This window comes from Vulpes vulpes, chromosome 14, assembly GCF_048418805.1.
Source record: "Vulpes vulpes isolate BD-2025 chromosome 14, VulVul3, whole genome shotgun sequence".
NCBI classification, from domain to species: domain Eukaryota; kingdom Metazoa; phylum Chordata; class Mammalia; order Carnivora; family Canidae; genus Vulpes; species Vulpes vulpes.
Genome location: NC_132793.1, coordinates 92,196,099 through 92,220,966, shown reverse-complemented (window position 1 = coordinate 92,220,966; position 24,868 = coordinate 92,196,099). Strand labels below are relative to the sequence as shown.

The 24,868-nt window shown below is 52.8% G+C and overlaps 1 long non-coding RNA gene across 1 annotated transcript in view; it reads left to right on the top strand.

The window, feature by feature from the left end:
- Positions 1–10,273: 10,273 nt before the first annotated feature.
- Positions 10,274–24,868, top strand: part of LOC112922142 (uncharacterized) — a 40,005-nt gene continuing 25,410 nt past the window's right edge. Inside the window, exon 1 of the long non-coding RNA XR_003235393.2 lies at positions 10,274–10,450. This is a non-coding gene — a long non-coding RNA (uncharacterized lncRNA). The remainder of the gene's footprint in view (positions 10,451–24,868) is intronic.

The following is a 24,868-nucleotide window of genomic DNA, read 5'->3' as shown; positions in this document are numbered from 1 at the left end:
ACTGCCAAGTGTGAGGAGGAGGGAGCGCCAGGTAAAGGAAAGCCCAGGGAACTGCCAAGCGAGCGGGGGACTTCTCCGCTCCGCAGCCCCGAGACGTCCTGCGGCTTTTGCCTTGCTCCCTGCCAGGCAGCCTTTGCTAATAACGCCCAGGCTCTGTGCCCCCGCCCGCCCCATCTCTGCTCGCCTCACCTCGCTTTCTCCCTCCGCCTTACTCCCCCCTCCCCACCTCTTCCTTCCTTCCTGCAAATGGGTGTTAACGTGGGTCTTTATGTTCTGTCTATAACTAGGATGTAATCACGCGCCCCATGCCTCTCTCTAAAAGCATTTAATAAATGTCTATTAAAGCGCTACAAATGTAAGATGAATTTAGTGCCGCGGCTGCCTCCCTGAATCCGAACGGTAATGATGGATTTATCAACGGGGATTCGCCTTCAGCACAGCGAGGGAGGTTTACTCAGCAAATATGTCGGCGAGCACCCACCCAAATACAATCATTTGACCCCCCGCAGGCTCTAGCCGCCTCACCCTTTCTGCCCCGCCAGCACCGAGCAGGGAAGACCAGAGGGTTGTCGCCCCCTCTCCTGGCCTCTCGCCCCCTCCTCTGTCTCCTCTCCCCCGGCAGGTCTCTTGGTGGGCGTGGGGGACCTGGCATGGAGATTTGGAGGTAGGGAGCCGGTGGTGACGGTGTTAGATCACAGGATGAAGTGCGGCCGGTGTTGGATTTGCCGGGAGCCATCAGTAGGGGCTCCTGTAACCCTCTTGGTTTTGAAGGACTGGCAGTTGTTTCAGTCTATGAGTGCCCACTTGAGTACCCTGACTTTGACCAAGTCTTAGGTCATGGATCCTTGCTGGACCCGCAACCCTGGGCATCCATCGTTCTAGAGGAGGCAGCTCCAAGACAGAGACCTGGGGCCCTCTGCTCACGGAGAGGCCCCAGTGTGCCCAGAGCTGGTGCCTGACACATCCACCTTCCTTGGGCTCCCTGAACCCCACCAACCCAAAGCTGAGGCGGCTGTAAACCAAGGTTACAGTGTAGACTCAGAGGCCAGAGCAAAACTCCCAAGTCTCTTCCCCTAAACAGATCTGGCTTCTCTCCCACCTGCCCCAGCACAGCCCACCTGGCCGTCTTCAAGTGTCTGTGGCCGTGGGCTTTTAGACTTTGGCTTGGACTGTGATCGTTAACGCACACAGCCCCAGTGACCACCACCTCTTTCTTTTTGTCTTTTATCTTTCTTTTCGAGGGGGAGGAAAGTGCTGGCCTGTTCCATCAAGCCCAGTTCGCATTTGCTTTGGCCTCTGATTTCTTTCTTCTTTGGAAATTTCATTGAGATGTCTCTGTACTTCGCTTGTCAGTTATCTTTGTTCCTTTTAAATAAAGGGCTTTTAAATGGACTTATTGCTCTCAGCGTGGGTTCCTCTCTCTAAATGTTAGAAAATTGTGCCATCTACCCGCTATGCTGAGTACTGTCACACTCGGAGACCTCGGGGACCTCCGGGCCGGCTTCAATGCTTGCCGTGTCAGGGGCCGCGGGTGGCAGGAGGAGGGGGCGGCTCACGTGGATTTTTACAGATCCCCGCCCGCAGTCGGCCCGCGTAGCCCCGCCGGGGCACGGCCCGCACCCCGCGCAGCCGCCGGCTTGGCGGCAGCGGCTGATCCCCAACCGAAGCGCAGGCGTGGTTGGGACCCTCGTTTTCTCCGAGATGCCCCGGGCCCGGGAGGGCGGAGGGGGGTGCCGGGCTGGTTCAGACGGGACAGCCGCTGGGGGTCGAGGCTGGTGGAGGACAAAGCTGCGGCGGAGGGGCAGGGGGCGACTCGGTGGCGCAGCTTTGGGGAGCTCCTGCCCGCCTCCCGCTCCCCCTCTCCCTCGGGAGAAGCGGGGCTGAGGCCGGTGCAGAGCGACGGCCGCCGCCGAGTGGCTTCCCGGTCTCGGGGGGAGAGAGGAGAGCTTGGGCCAGGCAGTTAGGCTGCAACTTTCAGCTCCGTTTCCCAGGCTGGAGAGATCTCTGGTGCCTTTTGGAAGGCCAGCACTTCCTTTTTCCCTTTAGGGCAGTGGGGTTTAGATGCACCGGCGCTTGAACAAGTCAGATGGCTGATGTGGGGTCCTCTCACCCCGACCCCTCCTCTGCAAAACGTCCTTCCCGCAACCGCAGGCTCTTTTTTTGAATGAGTTAAAATGGATTAACAGTTTAGATTTTATTATGTGGCTACCTCTCTGAGATGGCGTTTTTTTTGGTGTGTGTGTGTGTGTGTGTGTGTGTGTGTGTGTGTGTGTGTGTTTTAACCCATTAGGGGTATTAGCTAAGATTTCCAAGTGTCAGTTAGGTATTTATGCTTGTGTGTGGGGGGGATTCTCCGATACGGTTTATGACTTTTATTACATGTTTCACACTGTTCGAGAAATGGAGTTTTAAGCAACATACAATTAAATCTATATTGCTCTTTGGAAAAGGGCCAAGGAACTCGACAATCAATTAGTTTAGATCTTTTGATACTTGTTGCTAAAATCAAAGTGTAAAACTACAACTCCAAGGTATAGCAGCTCCCTCATTTTCCCTAAGGTCATGGAGCCACCACCACGTACGAAATGGTGGCTGCTTTTTCTTCCTCCCCTAGTTGTTTTTCCTGATCATTCTGCACCGATGAGGGTTTAAGGAATCAGGCTGTTTTCTATGTTTTGCTTCTTTTTCTCTCTCTTACAGCGGTCTTTCATCTCCTGCCTTCCCATCCAGGTTGTGTTTTTAAAAATACATTCCTTTTAAATTTGTATTATTTGAAAAATGAATTTTCCACTTACCCTCTCTCTCATCCCTACCCCCCCCACACACACACACACTAAGAAGGGAAACTGTGTTGTTTAATAACCACAGTAATACAGCGGTTTCTAGACAAAGGCAAAATTATATTCTTTATAACCACAACAGGATGGGAGTTCTCTCTCTCTCTCTTTCTCTTATCTCTGTCTCTTTAAATAAGCAGCTTAGGAAATATAATCTCTGCCATTGAACAGAAACTGCTTCCTTCTTGAAAATGCCACCGTTCCCACTTCCCTGGCTCTCTCTGGGCAAATCCTCTCCACTGCCTGGCAGGCATCTGCTTGCCCTTGGTCCTGAGCACGGGGTTGGGGGAGGCTCTGGAGAGACCAGGGCTCAGGAAAAAGTTTCTAGGTCCTGCCCGCCTGTACCAGGCAGCTGAAGCAGGGCTGATTCCAAGTTCCAAAGGGGGGCTTGCTAATTTATTAAATAATTCCCACTTCTCTCCATCTTCTCCCCGAAACTACCCAGGTTCCTAAACGGATGGGGGAGGGATCTGGGATGACACATCTATTCCCCCCCCCATTTCCTTTTCCTCTTTCCAGCACCCCCCCCCCCTTCACCAGCCTCATCACTAATTTAAAAACCCCGTGGCTTGGGGACTGAGCAGTCCAGTCATTGAACTGTCAATCTTCACCGGGATGGAATGTCTAGAATATCCTCTCTTCTCCAAAAACAGGCTCTAAACCAAGTGAAGCAATTGGGCATAGTGCCATTAACCTCCCTCCAGAAGCCTTCCTTTTCCTCCCAGGGAATGAGGACCCCTTGGGACTGGAGGGACCTTTGCCTCCACCCAGTGCCGTGGGCCTGCTAGGTTGCCTTCGACCTTGCTCCTTGCCGGCATGCCCATCTCTATGCCACTGCCCTAATTGTAAAGAAGGTCTGGGAAACATTTTCTCTGCGCTAATTTTATATTTCCCCTTTCCCCCTTGCAACATTAAACATAATTTTGTGCTGTCACTGTCACTAAGACTGTGGTTTGTTGATGTCTCTACTTGGAAACAGGACCCCTTTACTTCCAACAGGGAGTCCTCCCCACGCAGCCTCTGGGAGGCCCCTTCTCCATCAGTGACTTTAGGGTTTCTGTGAAAAGGCTGTGTGTGGGGGGGGCAGGGTGGGGAGAGACCACAGCAATAAAGGCCAGAAGGGTCCCTAACAGAACCCCACAATCATTTCAAACCCTCTTTCTCTATGACAGCAGGAACAAATGTGTTTTTGATGTGCGTTTGGTTGTTGACCTGTTTGTTTAATAAAATCCCTGTGTGTTTGTGTGTGTGTGTGTGTGTGTGTGTGTTTTAATGCCTCCGTGTCTGTGACGTGTAACCACAGCCACTCTACTTTTCAAATTTCCCTTTGAATTTCTCTTTTGGTTTGTTTGTTTTGGTGGCTGTCCTCTTCAACTTCTCTCTCTCTGTTCTTTGTCCCTCCTCCCCACCGTCCCCACCCTACCCCCATATATTTTCTCTGGCTAAGAAATAATCCTCTGGCCCAGTGGCCACGTTCCTGAAGATAAAATCCATTTATCCCTTGTGTTGCCTCACCAAGGCCCAGTTATCCGGGGCCTTGTGGTGACAGACGGGAGCAAGGGAGATGAAGATATTTCTCATTTCCCAGGCCCTACTTCTCCCTTCTTTTAAAGTGCCAGCGTGGGGGTGCTCCACAGTTGAACAAATGCACCCAATGTCTCGAGGTTTGCTCTCTCCGACTGGTTGCAGTTCTGCCTGCTTTCATTTGTTTTCCTTTTCTTTGGAGGAGCAGCTAGTTACTCTCCACAACAGGGTTTCAGAGCTCGTTTGCCCCAAGACTGGTGGGTTTCAGAGCGATTATCTCATTTCGCTGGTGCAGAGCGAAGCCGCTTGCAGCCCCTGGGTCAGGCATTCAATGGAGGGCCCATGTCACAGACCCAACTCGAAGGTTAATTTTCCCTCATTAGCATCTCCATAGTTCTCTCCTAGCACAGGATCTCAGGTCCTTGCCTGCTGTCTTCTCCCTGTTCCCCCCTGAAGTCTCTGGCATATTCATTCTCTCTCTCTCTCTCTTTTTCTCTCTCTTTCTCTCTCTCGGTCTCCTCTACACAATCTTATATTCTGCAGGTTCCCATTGGATCCATAGAGTCTGATCATTGAAAACCCATCTCATCAATTTCCAGTTTGCCTACTTTTATCCTAGAGCCTCTTTCCTCCATCCACATCTCTCTCTCTCCCTCTCTCTCTCCTCCACCTCATTTACAAACGTATTCTGCTTTATTTGAATTAGTTCTCTTCTCCCCTTTTACTTTATCCCCCGCCCCTTATTCTTTCATTCACTGCTAGTAAAAGCAAAAGATACAAAATGGCAAAGTTCAGCTGCGTGTGCATGGGGGAGCCAACCATCCCAGCCACCTAGAAAGAGGCTGGAGATTTGTAATGACAGAAGAAACAACAAAGAAAAGAGAATTGCATTTGCGGCTTAAGTGGTCCAGTGTGTTTGTGTGTCTATATCTGTGTGTGTTTTTAAGATTTCTTTGAACTGCTTTTGTGCTGACTCCACAGAGGCATTTGCCGAAGCCAGTCACGGTATAGGAACTTTGAGTTAACCTCTTATATCAAATGAATCTTTTCATTTAGAGACCAATAAATCTCAATCTCTAGCTACCTTTTGTAGCCTAAGCTCAATGAGACAAGGACTGAGGTTTATAATAAAGACCAGATAAAGTTTGCCTAAGTTATCCTTCCACCCCCTCATCCCTTTTCTAACCAATCTGAAAATTCCTCCATCCAACAAATAAAAGTTAGGAAAGTAGCAGCTTTTCCTCAGTGAGCAGAAGGTTGGAAATTTCTTTACCTTTTCACAGCGAGGCTGTTGACTGAAGTGGCTTTCCAAGCTCAGACATTGAAATGATTTATAGTTTTTCAACAAGTCATTATTTTGGTGTGTTGTTTAGGTGGGGCTGAGGCAATCTAATAATCAATGTAAGACTGGGGAAGAGGATTGTCTGTGACCAAGAGAAGAGTTAACACCAGAAACATGAAAGCCAGCCCGGTCTCCAGGGATGGAATTTGGGAAAGAGCCTGCACACGTCTGCTCCTAGACTATAAAGAAATACATTGTTAACAACAACAAAACAGACAATGCCCTGAGCTCTGCCTTGATTCAGAGCTGAGCTACTTTCAAGATTTTTTAGCAGCACTGTTCATTTTGATGGGGTTTCTGGGCCATTTGAAATTCAACCTTTAGCCAGCCTGCTCATTGGGGTATGGTTACTACCCTTATGATTTACTACCCCTCCTCCTATATTTTCTTTATTTTCTGATGGCCCCCCATGGGGCTAATCTTTTTTTCCCCTTTCTTTTATATTTTCCAGTTTTGTTCTTCCCACTAACGACTCAGTGTTTTTCCTGTTTCTACTGATCACTCATTTGCTTCCTTTCTCTCTTTCCTTCCTTAAGAGACAGAGGAAAATAAAAGGAATGGGAGGGGGATTTCCAAATGGTTTCTCTCTAAGTGTTATTAATTACTGCTACAAGGAAGGTGATTCTTAACTAATAACAAAGTTGTAAATTACCACTGACTTTCAAATATTTCTCCTTTGTCAGCTCTGATTGATTTGATTAATATTCCGCTCTTTGAAATAATTTTAGCCACACTTAACGATCAGCTTTATCCATGAAGCAAAGAGCAGACCGTCACCCCTGCACCAGGACCCTGTCCCTCTTGTTTTACTCTTCATGTGAAGTTTTGATTTCCGTCTTGAGGCCTGATTTGGACTGGAAAGCAGTGCTGGAAAGGTTTACGGGCAGTTAAAACTGCAAGGATGGAGTGGACTGGCATATACCTGTGGATGTTTAGTGATTTATATGTAATTTTGGGAGCACTGTCAAGGAAATTAATCGTATTGAGAGAACCAAACAATATCATTTCCTAGGTCTCCTGAACATGTTTTCCCCCCCTCCAGACTCAAGGCTAAAGGAAGAGTTTACCCGGGGCCTTTAAAGGATTCCTAAATTCAGGATGCCCACCCAAACCAAGCCCGTCTCTCCTTATCCTCCTCCTTAACATTTCTATGAAAGAGCAAGCCTACTCTCTGCTCACCTATGAAAGATGGGGATTACTGGAGGGAGGGGGGAAGATGTCTGCGTATGGGGGGCAGAGTCAAAGCTACTCCCAGGACAGGAGCACTGGGAAGACCTCACATTTTGGGGATGGGATTATATTTTGCAAAGGTCTCTTTCCCTTCCACCATCATATCCAGAATGCAATTTTTGAAGCTATCAATACCCGCTGCCTCCAATACCTCTCGAGTTTTAATCTTAATTATATTATTAAGTGAAGTACTGTGCTGTCAGGGAATTGAACATGATTTATGACGTCTGCCTATTAAAGGATCGATTGTGAATATCGCTACTATCATCTATCAATATTCTTAGGCCTGGGGTATTTCTTGCTCCATGGTTGTTATTTGTAATACCGAAATGATAGACTGCAGGAAAAGGCTATTTCTTCTTCGCAGGACTAGCTTTCCAGGTGCAGCAGGGAGTCGGTGTGGGGAGGCAGGAGACACTGCATGTTCCAACCACATCTCACACCCAGAGAGATTCTTAAGATTTTTAAAAATGTTAAAACCAGTGAAATTTCCCTTAGGTCTTACTAGAAGAAGGAAAGCCAGAGTCGTTTTTAGGGAAAGAAGTAACCTCCGTAGTTCGATATTAGGGGGCAAGCCTTCTCCAGCTGCCAGGTGATTTGCAAGAAGACTAGAAAGAAAAAGCCAGTGAGGAGGGGCCCCCTTTCTACAAAGATATCTAGATGGGGGCCTGTGGGGAGTGTTGGAGGGCAGACTATATATTTTTGGAGCAGATGCCCGGGCCCTGCCTACGCCCTTGGACTCGGAGGTGCCCAATTTCTGGGATTAATCAAAGCTCTCTACTCCAAGCCACCGCTGCAACGACACTTCCACCTGCTGCCTCCTCCTCTGCATAGGTGGAGGCGGGTGCGAAACGCACCTGGCTAAGCCTGGAGGAGCCCGAGCGCAGGCCTTTTGTCTCCAGACAGAACGCAGCGCCTGTTTTTATTTTTCCACCCTCTTGGGGCACAGCACTGGGTCACCGGCGAGTCTCAGTCCCTGCTTTAGGGGGATGGGAGGAAGAGGCCGTGAATGCAGCAAAACTCGTGCTCTCGAGAGTGGCCTCTGACGGGAAGCTGGAGAAACCCTGCGGGGTGTGGTGCAGCCCGGGGCTGCCGGAGTGCTCAAGGGCCGCCAGGCCTGCGCCCTGCTGCTGCCCAGGGCGCGCACCAGGCCTCAGAGGCCAGAGACTCCTTCCTTTGCTGCCTCGGCCCTTGGAGTCTGTCAAGCGCTCCCTGGCACCGCGAGGGAGGCGCACTTCGCCTGGAGCACAAGTGAAGCCGCGACCCGGGAGGCGCAGGACGCGGGGGGGGGGGGGGGGGGGGGGGGGGGGGGGGGGCAGGAGGCCTGGCTGGGAGCCTGGCCTTGGTGCACCGAGCGTTCGCCATCCGCCCGGGCCGGGCCTTCGCGGCCTTCACTGCCCAGTCTGCTTTCCTTTCCTCCAGGGTTCCAGTGCCAAGAAGTGGGAATGCCACTGGAACCTGTTAGGCCTTCCCTCTGGCCGGCCACAGGCGACCGTAGGCAGGGTGGGAGGACGCCTCGGCCAGGCTCCGCTGCCAGCAGCGCCCCGCCTCTCCTGGTCCGGAGACCGAGTTCCGGGGCAGAAACCTCTACCCCTTCACCCAACCGCACCTACCTACCTACCTGCCTGCCTGCCCTATCCCGGCCTCCCTGCTCTGAGGCCTACCTTGGGGACTATGGCTTTGCTCTCCGATTTGGAGGCCCCCAGGGGCATGGCACAATTACTGGTACATAGTAAACACTCAATAAATGTTAGCTGTTGTAATCATGAGGCATATCAGGTCTCCTCCATGGGCATCTCAGTATCTCACACACGTTTATCACAGACCCAGTTACTGCATAGCTGGAGTCCCGAGGACCTCGACTGGTGCCCAGGGATTGGCCAGCTACCCCTGCCCCCTAGGAGTCCTGGAGCCATAGCCCTCCACCCTAAAATGGCTGTAGAACACTCAAGGCCTCCGCGAGTCTTCCCCTCACCCCCGGGGTGTCTGTCCAGGCCTGGGCCACCCTGAGAGGAAGACACTGAAGCCCCCGAAACAAATGTCAGGAGGTCCCTCTTGCACTCTGCCTAGGCCAGCGCCAGAACAGGGCAATTTCAGTTAAATAAGAACATCCTGGGACGGGGGTGGTGGGTTGTCGTTTAAAAACAAACCATTAAAAAGGGACCCTTTGGTGAGTTCCTCACCAAAGGGTCCCTTTTTAACTGTGTGTGTGTGTGTGTGTGTGTGTGTAACAGGGAGTGGAGATCAGGGGCAGGCCAAGGCAGGAGGAGCAATAGTAGATGAGTCAGAAGCAGCGGATTGACACCTTTTTCTTCCAGAAACAATTCTTTGGGTAAGCTTTTAATCGCCAGGCCGAAAGGAATGAGTTGTCGGAGACAGAGCCACCCAGTACACGCACAACGCCGTGTAGCCTGGTTTTATTTTTCGACCTTAAGTAAACACAACTGCGTCTTCCTGATCCTTCTTATTACCGGTGATCCTAAAAGTGTTGTTATTTTGCCAACAACATCTTAGTTCTAGATGGCCCTCAGAGCAGGGCCGGAGCCACGCCCAGGACGGCGGTCACCTGCTGCGCTGAGGCTGGGACTTGGGGCCCTTCATCTCCGCTTCCCTCCCCCACCCCCCAGGCTGATGGGTATTCTTGGATGTGGACCCCTTTAAAAATGACAAATGCCTTGTCAATACAAACCATCCATCCTCTCTTGCTTTCTCATCATTTTTCGGCGCCAGGAGGGACCCAGGCGCAGGCCCAGCGGCGCGTGTCCCGCGGCCCGCGTTGTACCGTAATCGCCAAAACCTTGGCCTAATTTGCAACTACTGTATCTCGAGCGAAGGAGTCGGCGAGAAATCAGTGGCCCAAGGAGCTAGATTTAAGCTTTGGAGGATCAGAAATTAAGGGACTGTAGGAGGATGCGACTCACTGGATGCTCTCCTCTCCCCCTCCCACACGCGAGCCGGCGTCTCCCCGCTCGGCCTTGGGGGACGCGGCCCTGATCTCGCCTCCGCGGCTCCGCGCCCCTGCGCCTGGGGCGCCCTCCGACTGGCTTCTCCGGGCCCCCGGGAGGAGGCGCTGGTGCCCGGGTCGGCCTCTCGTCCCTCCCAGCCGGCGTCCCGGAGCCCCCATTCACAAAGCCCGGCTTGGAGGAGGCGACACACGCACACACACACACACACACACACACACACGCACACGGCGAAGAGGGGAGTTTGATCTTGTCTCATTGGCGTCTCGGGCCTGAAAGGAAAATCGTTTGGGTAAACAGCCAAGCTTCCAGGCTTAACGCCCGGCTCCCGCCCCCGCCCCTCCGCCCCCTCCCGCCTCCCCCACTCCCCTTCAACCCCACCCGCCACCCGCACTCCGCTCCGCCGCCGGGCCCCGAGCGAGCTCCGCGCGCCCGGGCGGGAGCCGAGGGCTCCCCGGGTTCAAAGGGCGGCGCAGCCCCGAGGGAATGCCCTCCTCGCTGTGCCCCGGGGGGCAGAAGCGGACTGCAGGGCGGTGGGACCGGCCTGGGCCACGGTAGGAACCGCGAAACCTCCCGCTTCCCTAGGTAGAGAGCTGGCCCCGGGGGAGGGCGCCGGGGAGATCCGAGCCCGGAGGGACCTTTCCGCCCGGACCCCGCCGAGGGCCGAGGCCGAGCCTGGGCCGCGGGCTGCGCCTCGGCGCTCCGCACGGCCCCCGCGGGGCAGCCTGGCCCCCGCTGTCACAGGCGTGTGTTCGTGTGTGGCACGACCGCGGGCGGGGGCCGTGAGCCTCTGCGGGCCGCGCTGCGCTCCGCAGCCCTTGGGCGACCACGGGCCCCCACCTCCTTCCGAGCGGCCTCCAGGAAAAACCTTTAATCAGATATTAAGCGCTTTCCGAAGTTTGATTCTTTCCAAAGGACAGTTCTTCAGCTAACTGGCTGTAAACATAATTAATAGTTATTAACATGCAAAAATGGAAAAAAAAAAAAAAACCCTCTGCGGTGTTTGAAAGGATATGGGTCTCTCTCTAGCTCACTCTCAAGCCTGGAGAGAACACTGAAATATGAAAATATCCTGATCAGATTATTAGACCTGATTCTACAGTGGTTCCCCTCCCCCCTTTCACTAATGAAATTCCTCTCTCTTCTCCCTTTCTGTCTCCTGTTCTCGCTCCCTTTCTCCTTCTCCCAGTCTCAATCTCGCTCTAATCCAGGAGTCATTAGCAACACCCTCTGGCTACATGTTTTGCATCAGTGAAACATTGTGACACAGTTGTAATACAAACTCTGCCGCCTTGCACTGCATCTTGCGGTAGGAAGTGTAATAGCAATAAAAATCATTTTTCATCTCCCGGCATTATTCGGTGAAAAAAAAAAAACCAGAAAATCTGGATGTGAGAAGAGGAAGGGTGGGGGAGAGAGAAATGAAGGGAGGTAAAGAAGAAGGGAGCGAAGGAGAGAGGAAGAAAGAAAGAGAGAGGGGCAAACCTTTCTAATTTAGACTCCCCTTCTCCAAACTGTAGGCAGGTAGATTCAAGTATTTCATGTTCTAATGCTCTACTTTCTTCTTTTTGGGTCCGTGTTCCTCACTGTTTTCCCTCAGTGGATCCCAGGACCCTCCCAGCAACTGCCTCTTAGCTCCCAAGATCTTTCAGCAGCTTCCTTCTCCCCAAGGTAGCATTCCTCCAGGCAAAGAAAACCTCTAGACTCCTCAGCTAGCCAGGGTGAGGGATCCTCAGTCAAGTCCTGCTAAGAAATGGGGGCCTCTTTCCTGTATGGTCTATTAAGAATCTTTCCTAGCCTGGTGGAGAAGGGACAAATAATCAGAAAACCAAGTTGGTTTTTTTGTTTGTTTGTTTTTGCTTTTGTTTCCTGGCACAGCCCTGTAGGTTTTGAGCAAGGGTTGGGGGGCTCTCTGAGAGTCTCTGAATCTGCAATGAGGAGTGTTGGTTACCGGGACGAAGGAGCACTCCCTCCATCAAAAACCACTCTGTGAATTTAGCAAGGGCAAGGATTCAAAAAAGAGTCTATACGTTGGGTTTGCTCAAGCAGGAAAATGCAGAGGCTTATATATTACCACATATATACACTCTTCCCAATGCCCATGGTTCCCAGTTCAGTCATCATTATACGTGGGATCCACTGAGATCCTTAAAACAAAACCAAAAAGCAAACTTGTAGTTAAAGATACATTGGAAAAAGGACTATACCCTGCCCCCCCCCCCCAAAAAAAAAAACAACAAAGAAACGACACAAATTCTCTCAGGACCACAAGGTAGATGTTCTGCTTTTAACACCATGTCTGGAATCTTCACAGAAATAAAACTTGTTTTTACCTGTAACATCTATCTCTGGGATGGTGCACTTTGAAGACAAATTGAAGCAAAGATTCACTGTATAAGTGAATTAATTTTTCTGTATATATTTTTTTAGTTGTGAGGGCTTGAGAGTGGGGCAAACCTCTCAGGTTGCCAACTGGATGAGATAGGGTCCCATGCAATTGTAATTTGTACCCGCTGGCGGTTGCTGCTTTCACCTGCCGACAGGTGCATATATTTAGGGGCTGCATTGTGTGGTGATTTTGTCAGCAGAGCCGAAGGCTGTGGGGTACTGAGGTTTAGGCTGGCCACTGGCATGGCATGGCAGGGCAGAGACACTCTAACGTCTGACTGACCAGAATGACGGAATTTGGGTGGAATGGTAATTGGAAAGAGATGACTTCATAGGTCTCATTCGAAATATTTGCATCGGCCTCAGCTGGGTGGCCCGAACTCTGCAGCCAGAAGTCAGGGCCTCCAAGAAGACGTCGCTCATTTATTCTATCTTTCCTAGCAAAGCAGCGTCACAGCTTAGACTTGGTTAAACTGTACCTATATGTTTTCTCTTCCTCCTGCAATTTGCCTTCATCCCGGTGCAGACATCGTGCGATACGTCGGTCGCAGAGAATGGGTTTTAACCGATTGGAAGAAGGCCTGTGCATTTGGGCTTCCCTAAAGGCTCTGATGAAGGGAAAAGTCCGGTGACGGTCAAGTTAGGCTGCAGGAGGCTGGGAGCACGGCCGTGCAATTCCGGTTTCCGCAGCGAGGTGGCGCTCCAGGGCACGGCAGCGCACCAGCCGGCGGCCGCCGAGCGCGCCGGCCGCGTTCCCGCAGCGAGGCAGGGGCCGCCGGGCCGGGTGCGCGCGGGCTTCCTCTCGCCTCCGCACCCGGGGTCGGAGAGCGCCCGGAGCCTCTGGGCCAATCGGCCCGCAGGGTGGGCGAAGGTCTAAGGCCACGACCCGGGTCGGGGGGAGGCTGGCGGCGGCGGGGAACCACGACCCCGCCGAGGCCGGCGCGCACTCCCGGCGCTGGGGCTCCGGGGATCCGCGAAGTTGGCGATCGCGGGGGGCCCCGGGCGGGGAGACGCGAGGTGCGGGGACCTCCGGGCCTCCGGGACCCGCGCGCGGGGCTTCGGCCTCTGCCCAGGTGGGGGAGGCCAGCCCCCTCCGCCCCAGGGTCGGGAGACTTCGCTGCTTCTTTCTTTTTTTCTTGTTTTAGGAAATAAATAAATAAATAAAGGAAAGAAAGAAAATCTTATGCACCTGATATTGCTTTGTCCTCCAAACTGGCAGTTCTCCTGTTTGCTTGGTTTTTCTTTTTCTTTCCCGTATTTTTCCTGTCCTTCCCTGCTCATTCTTTACTTTTCCCCCTCCTTTTCTTTTTTCTTTTTTCCCTTTCTCTTTCTTTCTCCCCCCCCCCCCACTTCTAAGAGACAGGTCTGTGTGAATGGATGGGAGAAGGAGAGAGAGCAAGGGGGTGGCACCGCCCTAGAAGACCCAGCATTGGCAAACGGCAGCAAAATTGAAGAGGAAACTATTTTGATTTATTGAACACACTTCCATCCTTGCGATTTCGTTTCCACACTTCTGCCTTCCGTGGGTATCTAACAAGCTCTAGGTCAACGATGACCGGCAGGGAGTGCCTTTCACCAGGCCACACTCAACCTGTGGTCGTGGGGGCCCTTTGAAACCATTTTTGAAACGACAGAAGTAATAATAGGAATAGTCAAAATGAGCAGCATTCCCATTCTGTATGAATTTCCTCACGGGTTTGCAGCCCGGCTCTGTGCAGCGGGAGCACAGTGAGCAGCGCTTCAGTTAGGCTGGGCCCTCTTTCCAGCAGTTGGTACCATCAGAACGCCTTGACCAGTGAGCCACCACCCTCTGCAGTGGCCTTGGGCACCCGGCCTGGATGGTGGCAGCCGCTGGGAAGCTTTGCTGAGCCAGCACCCTACCGCCTACTCCCTACCAGCTGCACTTCTTTTAGCCGGTATTTCTGGCCACCTCACATTCCTTGAAGTTTTGTAGTATAAATGCAGGAATTTTCAGCCCAATTTAGAAGTCTACGGAAACTCAGAGGGTCAGGTCATTAGGAATGTTAACGTAGCGACCAAGAATTATAAACATGATCTGAAAGTCTCTTCCAATTCATTTCTTCAAGTATTTATTTGAGTTAAGTGATGAAAAGTGACAGTTGTGAAATAGACAGCTTTTAAAAGTAATGAAGTCAGATGAGGCTTTAACCTGTCGATTGCTATAAATCAACTTTGAAAAAGACGAATGAAGAATATTATTTGGGCGCCTAACAGCCAACATTTGCTGTGCGGGTAGGGGGTCCTGGAGTTGACCTGCGAGAACCTGGGACTGGAGGTACCCCCAAAGGCCTTGCGCTAGGAGCATGGCCCTAGGGTGATGGAGCCAGCCTGAGACCCGCACTGTCTGAAGTGACATTTTGTTGGGGGTGGGTCCTCATTTCTGCTGAGACTTCCACTGTGGATTTGGGACACCCTAGTATGTCTGGGCAGGTAACCCAGCCTTCACTACAGTTGGAAATTCAGGGAACTGAATGCCACCATGTAAATGGGCCCTTAGCCTGGGTCCCCAGACGACTGAGGGTGTCCGCCTTTTTCCTCCAGTCTGGCAGGGAAGGGACAGGGCTGAATGACACAGATTGACCTTACTAACTCTGGAAATGGTGGTGGCAGAGGTAGGGGCTGGGGGGAAGTGAGGAAGATGAACAGGAAATCATCTTTCCCTGAGGTTCTGGGTGTGTGTGTGGGGGGGGGGGGCGTTTGGCTCTCCATGAGGACCTCAAATGATCCTAATCTGGGAGGAAACTTAATGAAGGAGGGGGACCGGGACAAGCATTTGGAGGTCTCCAAATGGGGAAAGAGGATCTCAATTCTGCATCTGCCCCAGTCAGAATCCAGATAGGGTTTCTGGAGGATGAACTGGTGGGGTGCTTTAAAATAAATTTTACAGGCTTTCTTGTAGATCTCATTTCCCCTCAACTGCAATTTTCATCATAGCCGGACTTGGGGCATGGCCCCCTTCCCAGCGACTTCAACCCGGTGTCCCCATCCCGTCCCAAATCTGAGCAGGAGGACACGCCCCCCCCCTCCCCGGCCTCGTGTCTGGCCTTCTGGGTCTGCCGGTCTCTCTTTCCCTCAAGGCTTCCAAGGGTGGGGAGGGTACAGAGGTTTTCTCCTCTCTCCTTTGCCGCCCTCCCTCGTTGCTTGTTGGACAAGTTGGTCGTTCAGGTGGAGCACCAGCAACAGGTCCTGGTACACTTCCTTCCTTGACTTTTCCAACCGTTGGTCTCTCCATCCTCATTTCTGTGTCACTTGGGAGGATCAATAGCACTTGTGACCCTCCTCCCTCTTGACCACCGAGAACAATCCACGGAGGGCGAGAGGGCGGCGCCCGCGTCTTTGGGCAAATGCCTGGCTGGGTGGCTTTAGGGATGGTCTGTGGCCCCGCATTCACCTAACTTGAAATTCCCAGACTCTTTCTCTTTGCTGCAACGCAAAGGACCCTCTGAGGATGAGACCCAGGAGAAAGGGGGGGCAGTGAAGTGAACCACGCCTTCCCTTGGGGCAGCCCCTAGCTTTTTGGGGGGCTAGCTGGGCAGGTGGCCCCATTCGAACCCCCATCCCCACCCCCGGCCTGCGACACCTCTTCCGGGCGGAGGGGCCTGTTGCGGATCTCGGACAACATCCCCTCGCCCTTCAGGTCGGATTTCCCTCCCCTGGAGACTCAAATGTGGGAAGGGAGGCTCCCGCCCTATCTGCGCCCAACCGCCCTCCGGGTCAGCTGGGGCTGGAACCTGCGCGCCCGGACTCCGCAGTAGGCTGCGCGGCCACCGCCCCCGCCCGCCCCGCCGGCGCCAGGGTGCCCGGAGTCCCAGGCTGGGGCGCCGAGGGCGCGGGGGCCTCTAGGATCCGCCTGGATGGAGGGTGGGGAGGAGGGACTGCAACTTCCAGCTTCCGGCGGGGCGGGGGGGAAAACTCCTAGGAGGAGGCCGGTGGAAACTCCTCCTTCACTCCGCCCCGAGGCAGCCGGGACTCGGCTAACAGCGCGTCTCCGCCCGCCCGAGCGTTTCCATAAATCAGGCCGCTGGCAGGCTGCTAATTAGCTCAGGCCGAAAAGAATAGGAAGAGGGAGAGTCCAGTAGTGCTGGGTGGGGTGGGGGTGGGAGCGCAGTAGGTGGGAGATCAGAATTTCCCCGGGACCTGCGGGCGACTGCCTGGGGCACCTCCGCAGCCACCCGCGGAGGCCACTGCAGATCACTTTCCCCCAGCCGGGGCCTCCAAGCTGGGGCCGCCGGATCACACGCCTCTCTCACTGCGCGCACCCGGGTGTTGGACCTGGCCCGCCCACCCACGCCGAGGCCCCCTCTCCCACTTGCTGAGCAAGCCCGGCGTTAATTAACTCTCCCCTCGCCCCTTGCAATATCGGAAGACTTTAAAAACTCATCCCCAAGTGTTTCCTCCTTAAGCCTGAAGCTTGCGCTTGGAACAACCGCCAGGAAGAGGGAGCTGGGTCTGGAAGGAGGGTCAGTCGCCTCAAGGCTTTGGGGTAACAGGGCTCCCCCAAGGATTGCGAGTTGTGGGATGGGACGCTGTAACCTTCCTCCTGCTCCCCCAGTGAAAAGGCAAGACGGGGCAATCACGATCAGAAATAACACTTAAAGTTGGATTATTGATTTCCATGTAAATCCGGAGCAAAGAACGCGGCGAGTGAGAGTGATTTCTGTTTATTTTCTGTTCCACCCCCACCCTGCTCCCAGCCCGCCGGGCTCTGAGCCCCTCCCAGTCCTCTCCGCCCTCCGCGGGGAAGGGACTCTGCGATGACATCACCGCGGAGACCCGCGGCCTCCCCGCCCCGGCCCCGGGACCCCGAAGCGGAGATTGACAGGTGTCGCTCGCAAGGACAATGCCTTCCAGGTGTCACCGTCACAGTCTCATCCCTCGTAACCCGCCCTCCCTGCCCCCTTCCCTTCCAACTCTCCTATCCACCCCACCCCCCTCTTTTTCTCCTCCGAGGGAAGCGCTCTCCTCCTCCCCCAGCTCCGCGCATCTGGGCACCGGCTCCAGGTCCAGAGATGCGGGCAGTGGGCCGGCACCCGGGGGCAGGGGTGGCGGAGATTCCGCCTGCTGTCTGCCGCAGGGCGGCTGGGGATCCCAGAGCGCCGGGGAGGGTCCAAGCCCAGCAGTGGCACAGAGGGAACGTGCGTGTATTTGTAAAGGAACCAGCGCGGTCTCTGGATTTCCTGCCTCCGCTCTCCACCCGCACCCCCCCCCACACACACACGTATATAACAGACGCTAAGATAATCCTGCCATCTGGCAAATCCCGAATTTGGCGACCAAGCTCCGAAAGCAACGGCGAGGTGTCATCCCAGGAGTAGGTGGCTGGTCCTGCCCGGGTCTCCGGAGCCGGGCCAAGGGCGCGGAGCTCTGCCCGCACCTGCCCCCACCTCGGCCGGACCCCCCATCCTTGCCTTGACCCTGCCGACTTTGTGGAGCTTTCCTCCCTCCCGTTCTGGGCAGCGGCTCTGGGGGAGTCGGGAATGGGAGTGCAGGAGTTAGGGGGCTTCCGCTCTAGTTTCCACCAATACTGCTCAATGAGCTAAAACCCAAAATCGGCTTCATTATGTAACACTGAATGTAATTTATAGCTGGGCGGCCTGTCGGCGGCGATTTAGATCATTTGGTGCTAAGGATCACACTTATCAGATTTCTTCAAAGCCGATGGGGGTTTTCTCCTTTCTTTTCTTTTTTTTTCTTTTCTTTCTTTCTTTCTTCTTTTTCTTTCCTTCTTTCTTTTCTTTTTTCTTCTTTCTTTTTTTTTAAGGAGGGCATTTGTGCTAAATTGCTCAGTGCTGGTGTGATAACTGTCAAAAGTTTGACATCAAAGGAGCTAATATTATTCAGTTACCAGAGAAGCTGTCTGTCTAAATAAGAATATCTTAATTACTGCATCACAAAGGTAGGAAAGGGGTCGGATCTGAAAAGGGGAGAGGCATTCAGCCGCTCCTTTTGATGCGCTATCTATATTAGACCGATGCGCCGCTCCTAATCAGGCCTAGTCCGATTTCCTTTCCTCTCCTCATCGGTCCTCTGAACTTTATAACTATATGTAAACACGTTGTCAGTGGGGACCTAATCTTCTCGGGTTCTTATTAGAAGAAATTTCCATCCTCTCTCGTTCTAGATTAGGCAGTGGAGTCCGCTCCGTCAATGAAGGGACTAAGGTTTCGTGGACAATAATGTGGCAATTGTTGATGGTTTGTGACCCATAAAATGTGAAGGTGACTGTTCTGGCTTTGGTATGTAATTATGCAAAACACTTTCCATAAAGACTTGCCATTCGATCTAATGGCAGTCCCTGCGGTCTATTTCAAAAAGGGAGGGTCTATGTACAGAGAGAGAAAAGTAACATTTGTTTTAACACAGGTTTTATGGGGGGGATGGATAAATACAAACACGTCGCAACGCCGCCCAAAGTATTTTTTGGAGTCAAATTAAAATAATTACGAAGGGGTTTAATAAGTTAATCATAGCAACACAGCCCATCCAAACACGGGGGGAGGGGGGTTCAGGCTATAGCCCACCACCTACCGACCTGGAACTGTACTTGAGGGCAGCAGTTCACCTCCTGCTTGTGCAGCAGTGGGGTGCGACTGTGTTTCAGCTCAGTCCACCTGGGTGACCGCCTGGTATCTGAAGCCCCAGTCGGGGGCTGAGATTGGGGGAGGGGTGGGCGATGTCATCGACCCCAAAAATCTTGTCTAGAATTATTTGGCAGAGAGCATATTAACAAAGCAGCCCTCTCCCAAGAAGCTCCCTCCTTTCCCTCTGGTGCCCCCAATGTACCAGGACTTAGGGATCCTCAGAAAGGCAGGTAGGAGGGAGTGAGGGGGCTGGAGGCAGTGCCTGAAGGATGTAGGTGAGATGTCTAAACCCTTGAGCCCATGCTCAAAGACATCAGCAGCGGGGCAGAGTCCCAGCTGCTAAAGCACCTTTACAAGGCACCTGAGGTCTTGTTTTGTGCGCGTGTGTGGTTTCAAAAATAATCATAATAATAATGTAAGGAATTTAAAAAGGCCTGAGGAGGAAAGGTGGAATGAGGAGGGTCATCACTGATCCCCACCCAGCTCTGGCCACTGGTTAAAAGCGTTTCCCTGTCACCTCAAGGGCCCCCATCTCGCCTGGATCAGTGCCCCACCACCACCCGGAACCGCTCTGCATCCGGCTCTGCGGCCTCGTGGCCCACCACGCAGTGACACTGCAGTGTGAGCCCTGCAGACTCGGGCGACAGGGGATTTTTCAAGGGGGAAATGATGATTAAAAGAGAGAATCATCTAAATATCAAAGTGACACATGGGAGACCTGGAAAAAAATATTTAAGCTAATGAAAAGCAAATAAAGAAGGAGGCACTTAGGCTGGGAAATTAAATATTATGTTTAAGATGGTGCTTTTGTGCAGGCTTGAAGATTTCCGATTCATGTACACATAATAAACACTCAGGTTTGTCATCTGGAGGTGCAAATCTGAAAGATATTCCAACAAATGAAGTGCTGGCAGAGAGAGGAATAAAGAGATCGGCGCCTGTCAGGGGTCAGGCAGCCTGAGATTGCTTCTAGAGATCTTTTGAAAATTTCACACGATTGAAGGCTTAGGGGCTTCACTGCGCTCGCATTTCAAACTCAGATCAGTGGGATCACAATCAAAAATAGAGGTCTGGAAAATTTTGATGCAAAGATGGCCACGGGCTGCAGGGCTTCGCTCACGAGCGCTCTCTCTCTCTCTCTCTCTCTTTTTCTTTCCAAGACAGATACTCTGACATGGCTGTGATCCTTTGGATGACAGAGTTGTCAGAAAAGAAAGAGAAAATTGCATCTTGTCTTATAACTTCCTTTTAGTCAAAAGGAATTTAGGATCTTATTTCCAATAAAAGAGGGAAAAAATTATTCTTTTCTGGCCAGCAAAGGACCATAGCTCAAGAGTTTGGGATTTCATAATTAATGATCTACTCCTGGACATTTCGGTTTAGCTCTCCTCTTCATTTGTCTGGCTTATTAAGATGGTTTCTTATTTAGTGTGTGTTCCTGCATTACACTGAAATTTCTTACCACCGTCAATTGTATGCAAGATCAGGTGTGCAGATGTGAGTATACACTTACACATATATGTATGCACACACAACTTAAATCGCTAAACCCGGAGATTGGCCTGGCTGCCTCTTATTTCGTGGGAGTTAATGCTCACTCATATTTTGCCCACCCTCCAAGATGTCAGCACTTTCTGGTTCAAACAGGACACAGAAAAATCAATTGTCTCTGTGATTGATCCACCAGGGGAAAGAAAATAAAAGGACCTGGGCGGGTGTGTGTGTGTGTGTGGGGGCTTCTATGAGTACAAATCAAACTAAGGAACTCTGAGATGGTACCAGGCTCAGTAGAGGCAAAAAAGCAGATTCGACAGCTAGACTGGAGAACACTTTTTCAACAACCAGAAGCAATGCCATATATGCCAGAACAGGAACCATCTCAAATTAGTTTCTACTGGTTCCTCAAACTTTAGGAAGAGTAAAATGAGGGCTAATTTATCATCGCTTTACCAATTTTCATTTCTAGCTGGCTGGCTTAGACAAACAGGAAGACATTTGGAGGAAATAATCTGAATCATAGTTGGGTTTCATTAACTCTGAGGCCAAGATGAGCAAAAGTCAGATTCTTAAGAAGTTCCCTTAAGTGCGCATATTATGAGATTTCTCCTGAGTGGGGACCCCACAGTGCAGAAGAGGCCAATAGGAAGAAGGGCTCCTGTTTCCGGAGTTATTGATGCAAACCGTTAATAATGTGTGTTCTTTAACAGGTGAGCAAAAATGGAAAAGTTTGAGAGTTGCACTATCTGGTTTTATAAGTTCAAATCCTTGACTCCTCCGGCGCCTGCCATTTGGGGCAGTGGCTGCGAGCGCCCCAGATTTGAGGCGTGGGGGGAGGACCCCACAGGTCACGAGGTGGTGGGACAGGCCTGATGTGCTGCGCAGAGAGGGAGAACTTCCGCAGCTGGTGCCCTGGGTTTGGTGATTCTGGAAGGAAGGTGGGGAAGAGTGGAGTGTGCCGCCCCTCAAGTCCCATATTTAGAGCTCTCGCAGACACCCAAGTGGCAAATTCCGGCGGCAGAACTGCCTGCCCAGGAGGTTTTAGAAAGAGCGGCCCTAGGTCTGCAGGGAGGCCTCTACCCTCAAAATATGCTTCTCTCCATCCCCGCCCCCTCCTGCAGAAGCACAGTACAGGAATAGAGAGCAGGTTCCAAGTATAAGTTTTAAAAACTGGAGCAGAGATGCAAACGAAGGGGAGCTTTCTCTTTACAGAAGGGCCACCCACAGGGCCCTCAATCTCGCGCTCTCTCTCTGTCTCCCATCAAGGACCAAGCCTCCCAGCTGGGCTTTAAAAGCAAGGTTTAGTGCAGTGAATACTACCGGGCCTTGCCTGGCACCCCCGGGAAGCGCTTGGAATGAAAAGGGGCTGGCGGGATAACCAGAGGAAGCCGGGAGAGTCAGGAAGGGACCCTAGGCCGAAGGGGGTGCTCTGCTTCCCCGTTCGGGAGCCGCGCCCGGGCCCCAGCAGGGAGGCGGCGCCTGCGGGCCAGGGTTCCGCCGACATCGATGCCACCGCCGGCGTACTGAGCGCCCGGGATTTCCCCTCCGCCAGGCCGGAGAGGGATTCCAGGCTCCTCGGGTGGAATGTGGGAGGTCTTGGGGGTAATCCTCCCTGCAAAATACGGAGCTGGCAGGAGCCTCCGTTAAAAAAAAAAAAAAGAAGAAGAAGAAAGAAGAAAGAAGAAAGAAAGAGAAAAGAAAGAAAAGAAAAGAAAAGAAAAGAAAAGAAAAGAAAAGAAAAGAAAAGAAAAGAAAGAAAAAGAAACACCGATAGCGAAGCGGTCTGGAGGGCTGCCCACTTTGCCAGCAACGGAGGGCTGGGGCAAGAGTGGAGGTGAAATCTAGGAGACTCGGACCCCGCCAGGGACTGGCGCTGAATGAACCTTCCGCAACCACTTTACCGGGAACTCCAGGGGCGGGGGCAAGGGTGACAACTCCAAATCACAGGCCGCCGGTGACCTGGTTATACTGATGGGTCCTCGTTTCCTACCGTCGCCAGCCCCCGGGAGTTGAGGACACTCGAGTAACCTTACTTTCGCTGTCCCATTCTCGGCTTTCAATAACAACAACAACAACAAAAAGAAAGAAAGAAAGAAAGAAAGAAAGAAAGAAAGAAAGAAAGAAAGAAAGAAAAGAAAAAGAAAAAGGAAAGAAAAAGAAAGAAAGAAAGAAAGAAAGAAAGAAAGAAAGAAAGTCAGTCGGGCCCCAGCGGAGAATTGTAAACTGGAGGTCAGAGGCTTCACGGGGCTGGGGAGAAACTCGCGCCTCTAGGTTTTAAAGCAAACAAAGCCGAAGACGCCCCAAACGCCTCTGGCCGCCCCTGGGCCAGAGCCCTGAGTCCAGCGCAGTGCCGGCGCCGCGCACCCGGCTCCAGGATCCTCTCGGGCTAGCCCCTGGGATGGGCTCCGCGCGCCTCGGCCTGGCCACCTCGGGTCAGGAGACCCCGCGTGCACCCCCTTTGCAGCTGCTGAACCTCTCCGGCCAGGCTGGCTCCGGGGGCGCCGCGCAGGTCAAGGAGGGCTGGGGCTCAGGTGGAGGACTCAGGCACACTGGCGGCGGGGCGGCCACGGCCAGACCCCTGTCCCAACGTCTAGACGCGCGCTCTGCCCTCTCCAGGAGCAAAGCACTAAAACGGCCCCGGGTCTAGCGAGGGCTGATAGGGAGAAGCGGAGCCACCCGAGGCCTCTTCCCGCTCCTTACCACCGGCGCGGAAAACTGAGCATTTCCAGCGTTGGAAACCTCGCGTGGCTGCTGGGGGGCAGGGGGGGGGGCCGCCCCGCGGGGTCCGCGAGAAAGCGCTCGTGGCCGTCTTGGCCTTTCCTAAAATGATGTTTTAAACATCATGAAACTAAAAACACCGAGCCAGGCAACGCGTTTCTTTCCGTTTTAATACTACATAAATAAAATGCGCTTTTAAGCCACCTGACTCTCACACTTCGAGGGAGCCAATGTTCATTTTACCTGTATTTAAATGATTGCCGAGGCTGACTTTTGAGGGGTTCTCCCCCTCCTCCCTCCTTCCCTCCCTCCCTCCCTCCAGATTTTAACACAGGGAATATAGTCATGATTCACCACTATCCTGCAGAGAGAGCAGCTCTTTCCGGCCTCCCCCCAACACCTTGCCTCATTTTTTTGTAGATATTGTTAATTTCATGGAGCCGGTATTTAAAGTTTAGCATGAAATGCACGTGCCATGACACGAATGACCAGTGTTTCTGCTATCTCCAATGAACCCCAAGTGCAGCGCAGTAGGAACAACCCGACCTTTCCTTGGGTGTCTGCAGACGGTGCTACACGGGACTTAGTGGTCACCATCTCCCGGTAGGAGGCTCCTTGACCTGAGCCGAGCCATGTGCCCATGCACGCCCAGGTGGCCACGTTCCTGGGCGGCTTTGCCACCGGGGACTTAAGACTCTGTTCCTCGGAGGCAACAGCTGGAGCGGTGGAAGGAACCGCGAGGAACTTGGGGCAATCTTTTTGACGCCACGTCCAGTTTTTAGGATCTTGTGCCAATTTCTCAGTGTGTTTCTGTCCAGATAGACTAAGCTCTTTGGAGTTAATTAACCCGAGGTCCAGCCACAATTAATAGAAAGCGAAGAAAAGACGGAAAGAGGAGGAATTTGTAAGACGAGCGGGGAATTAAAAAAAAAAAAAAAAAGTAACGCGCGTCTAGCCACATTCCTTTGCACTGGTCGCTCACAGTTAGTTACCGACTTTCCAGCTGCGAGGCCGGTGTGCGCCATTTACCGTAATTGAATTGCTGTTATAACACCTTTCAGGGGGATAGCAAAGCGCTTCAAAAAAGTTGTGTGCGCGGCCTGTGACTGCCTGTCTTCTTCCTGCCGTCGCCAGCCGCCCACCAGGCAGTTGCCCCGGGGGCACTGGGGGCATAGAGCTGGACCCGTCCCGGGGCGGAGTCGGAGGAACCTGACCCCTGGCGAATCGTCCCCGGCAGTGGACGTCCCTAAACCGGCCCGGCACCCCGAGTAGGCTGCAACTCGAAGCTGAGACTGAATAAGGGATGAGGTTAGGACCTGGAACTGCAGAAACTGGGAAAGTCAATATGTGGCCGGGAGTGAACGCGGCGTTCCGCAGGCCTTTGCCCTCGCTGTGCCACCGGAGGTGGATTCTCTGCGCTCCCTGCTGCCCTGCCCTAGCTGGAGGTGGTTGGGCAGCGCCACCTCCCCCTTCTCCATCCTCCAGGCTCCGCCCCGGCCTCTCTGGGGACCTCCTCGCCCCGAGGAGATAGGAAAGTTTCCTGCCACGGGGCAAAGAGCCAAAGGTTGGGGCCTGATGCTGAGCTGCCCTGTCGCGGGCTTCCCCCCACCCCACTCAGATTCTGATCAAGCTCCCTGGCCTCGGATTTCTGCCCTGCGGTTTGGGGCAGGACTCTGCAGCCAGCAAGATTCATGCTCTCCATCTCTCCTGCAGCCTCTGGCCTTTCCTGGGCCTCTGGAAGCTTCATTCACCCCTCTCACCCTTGGA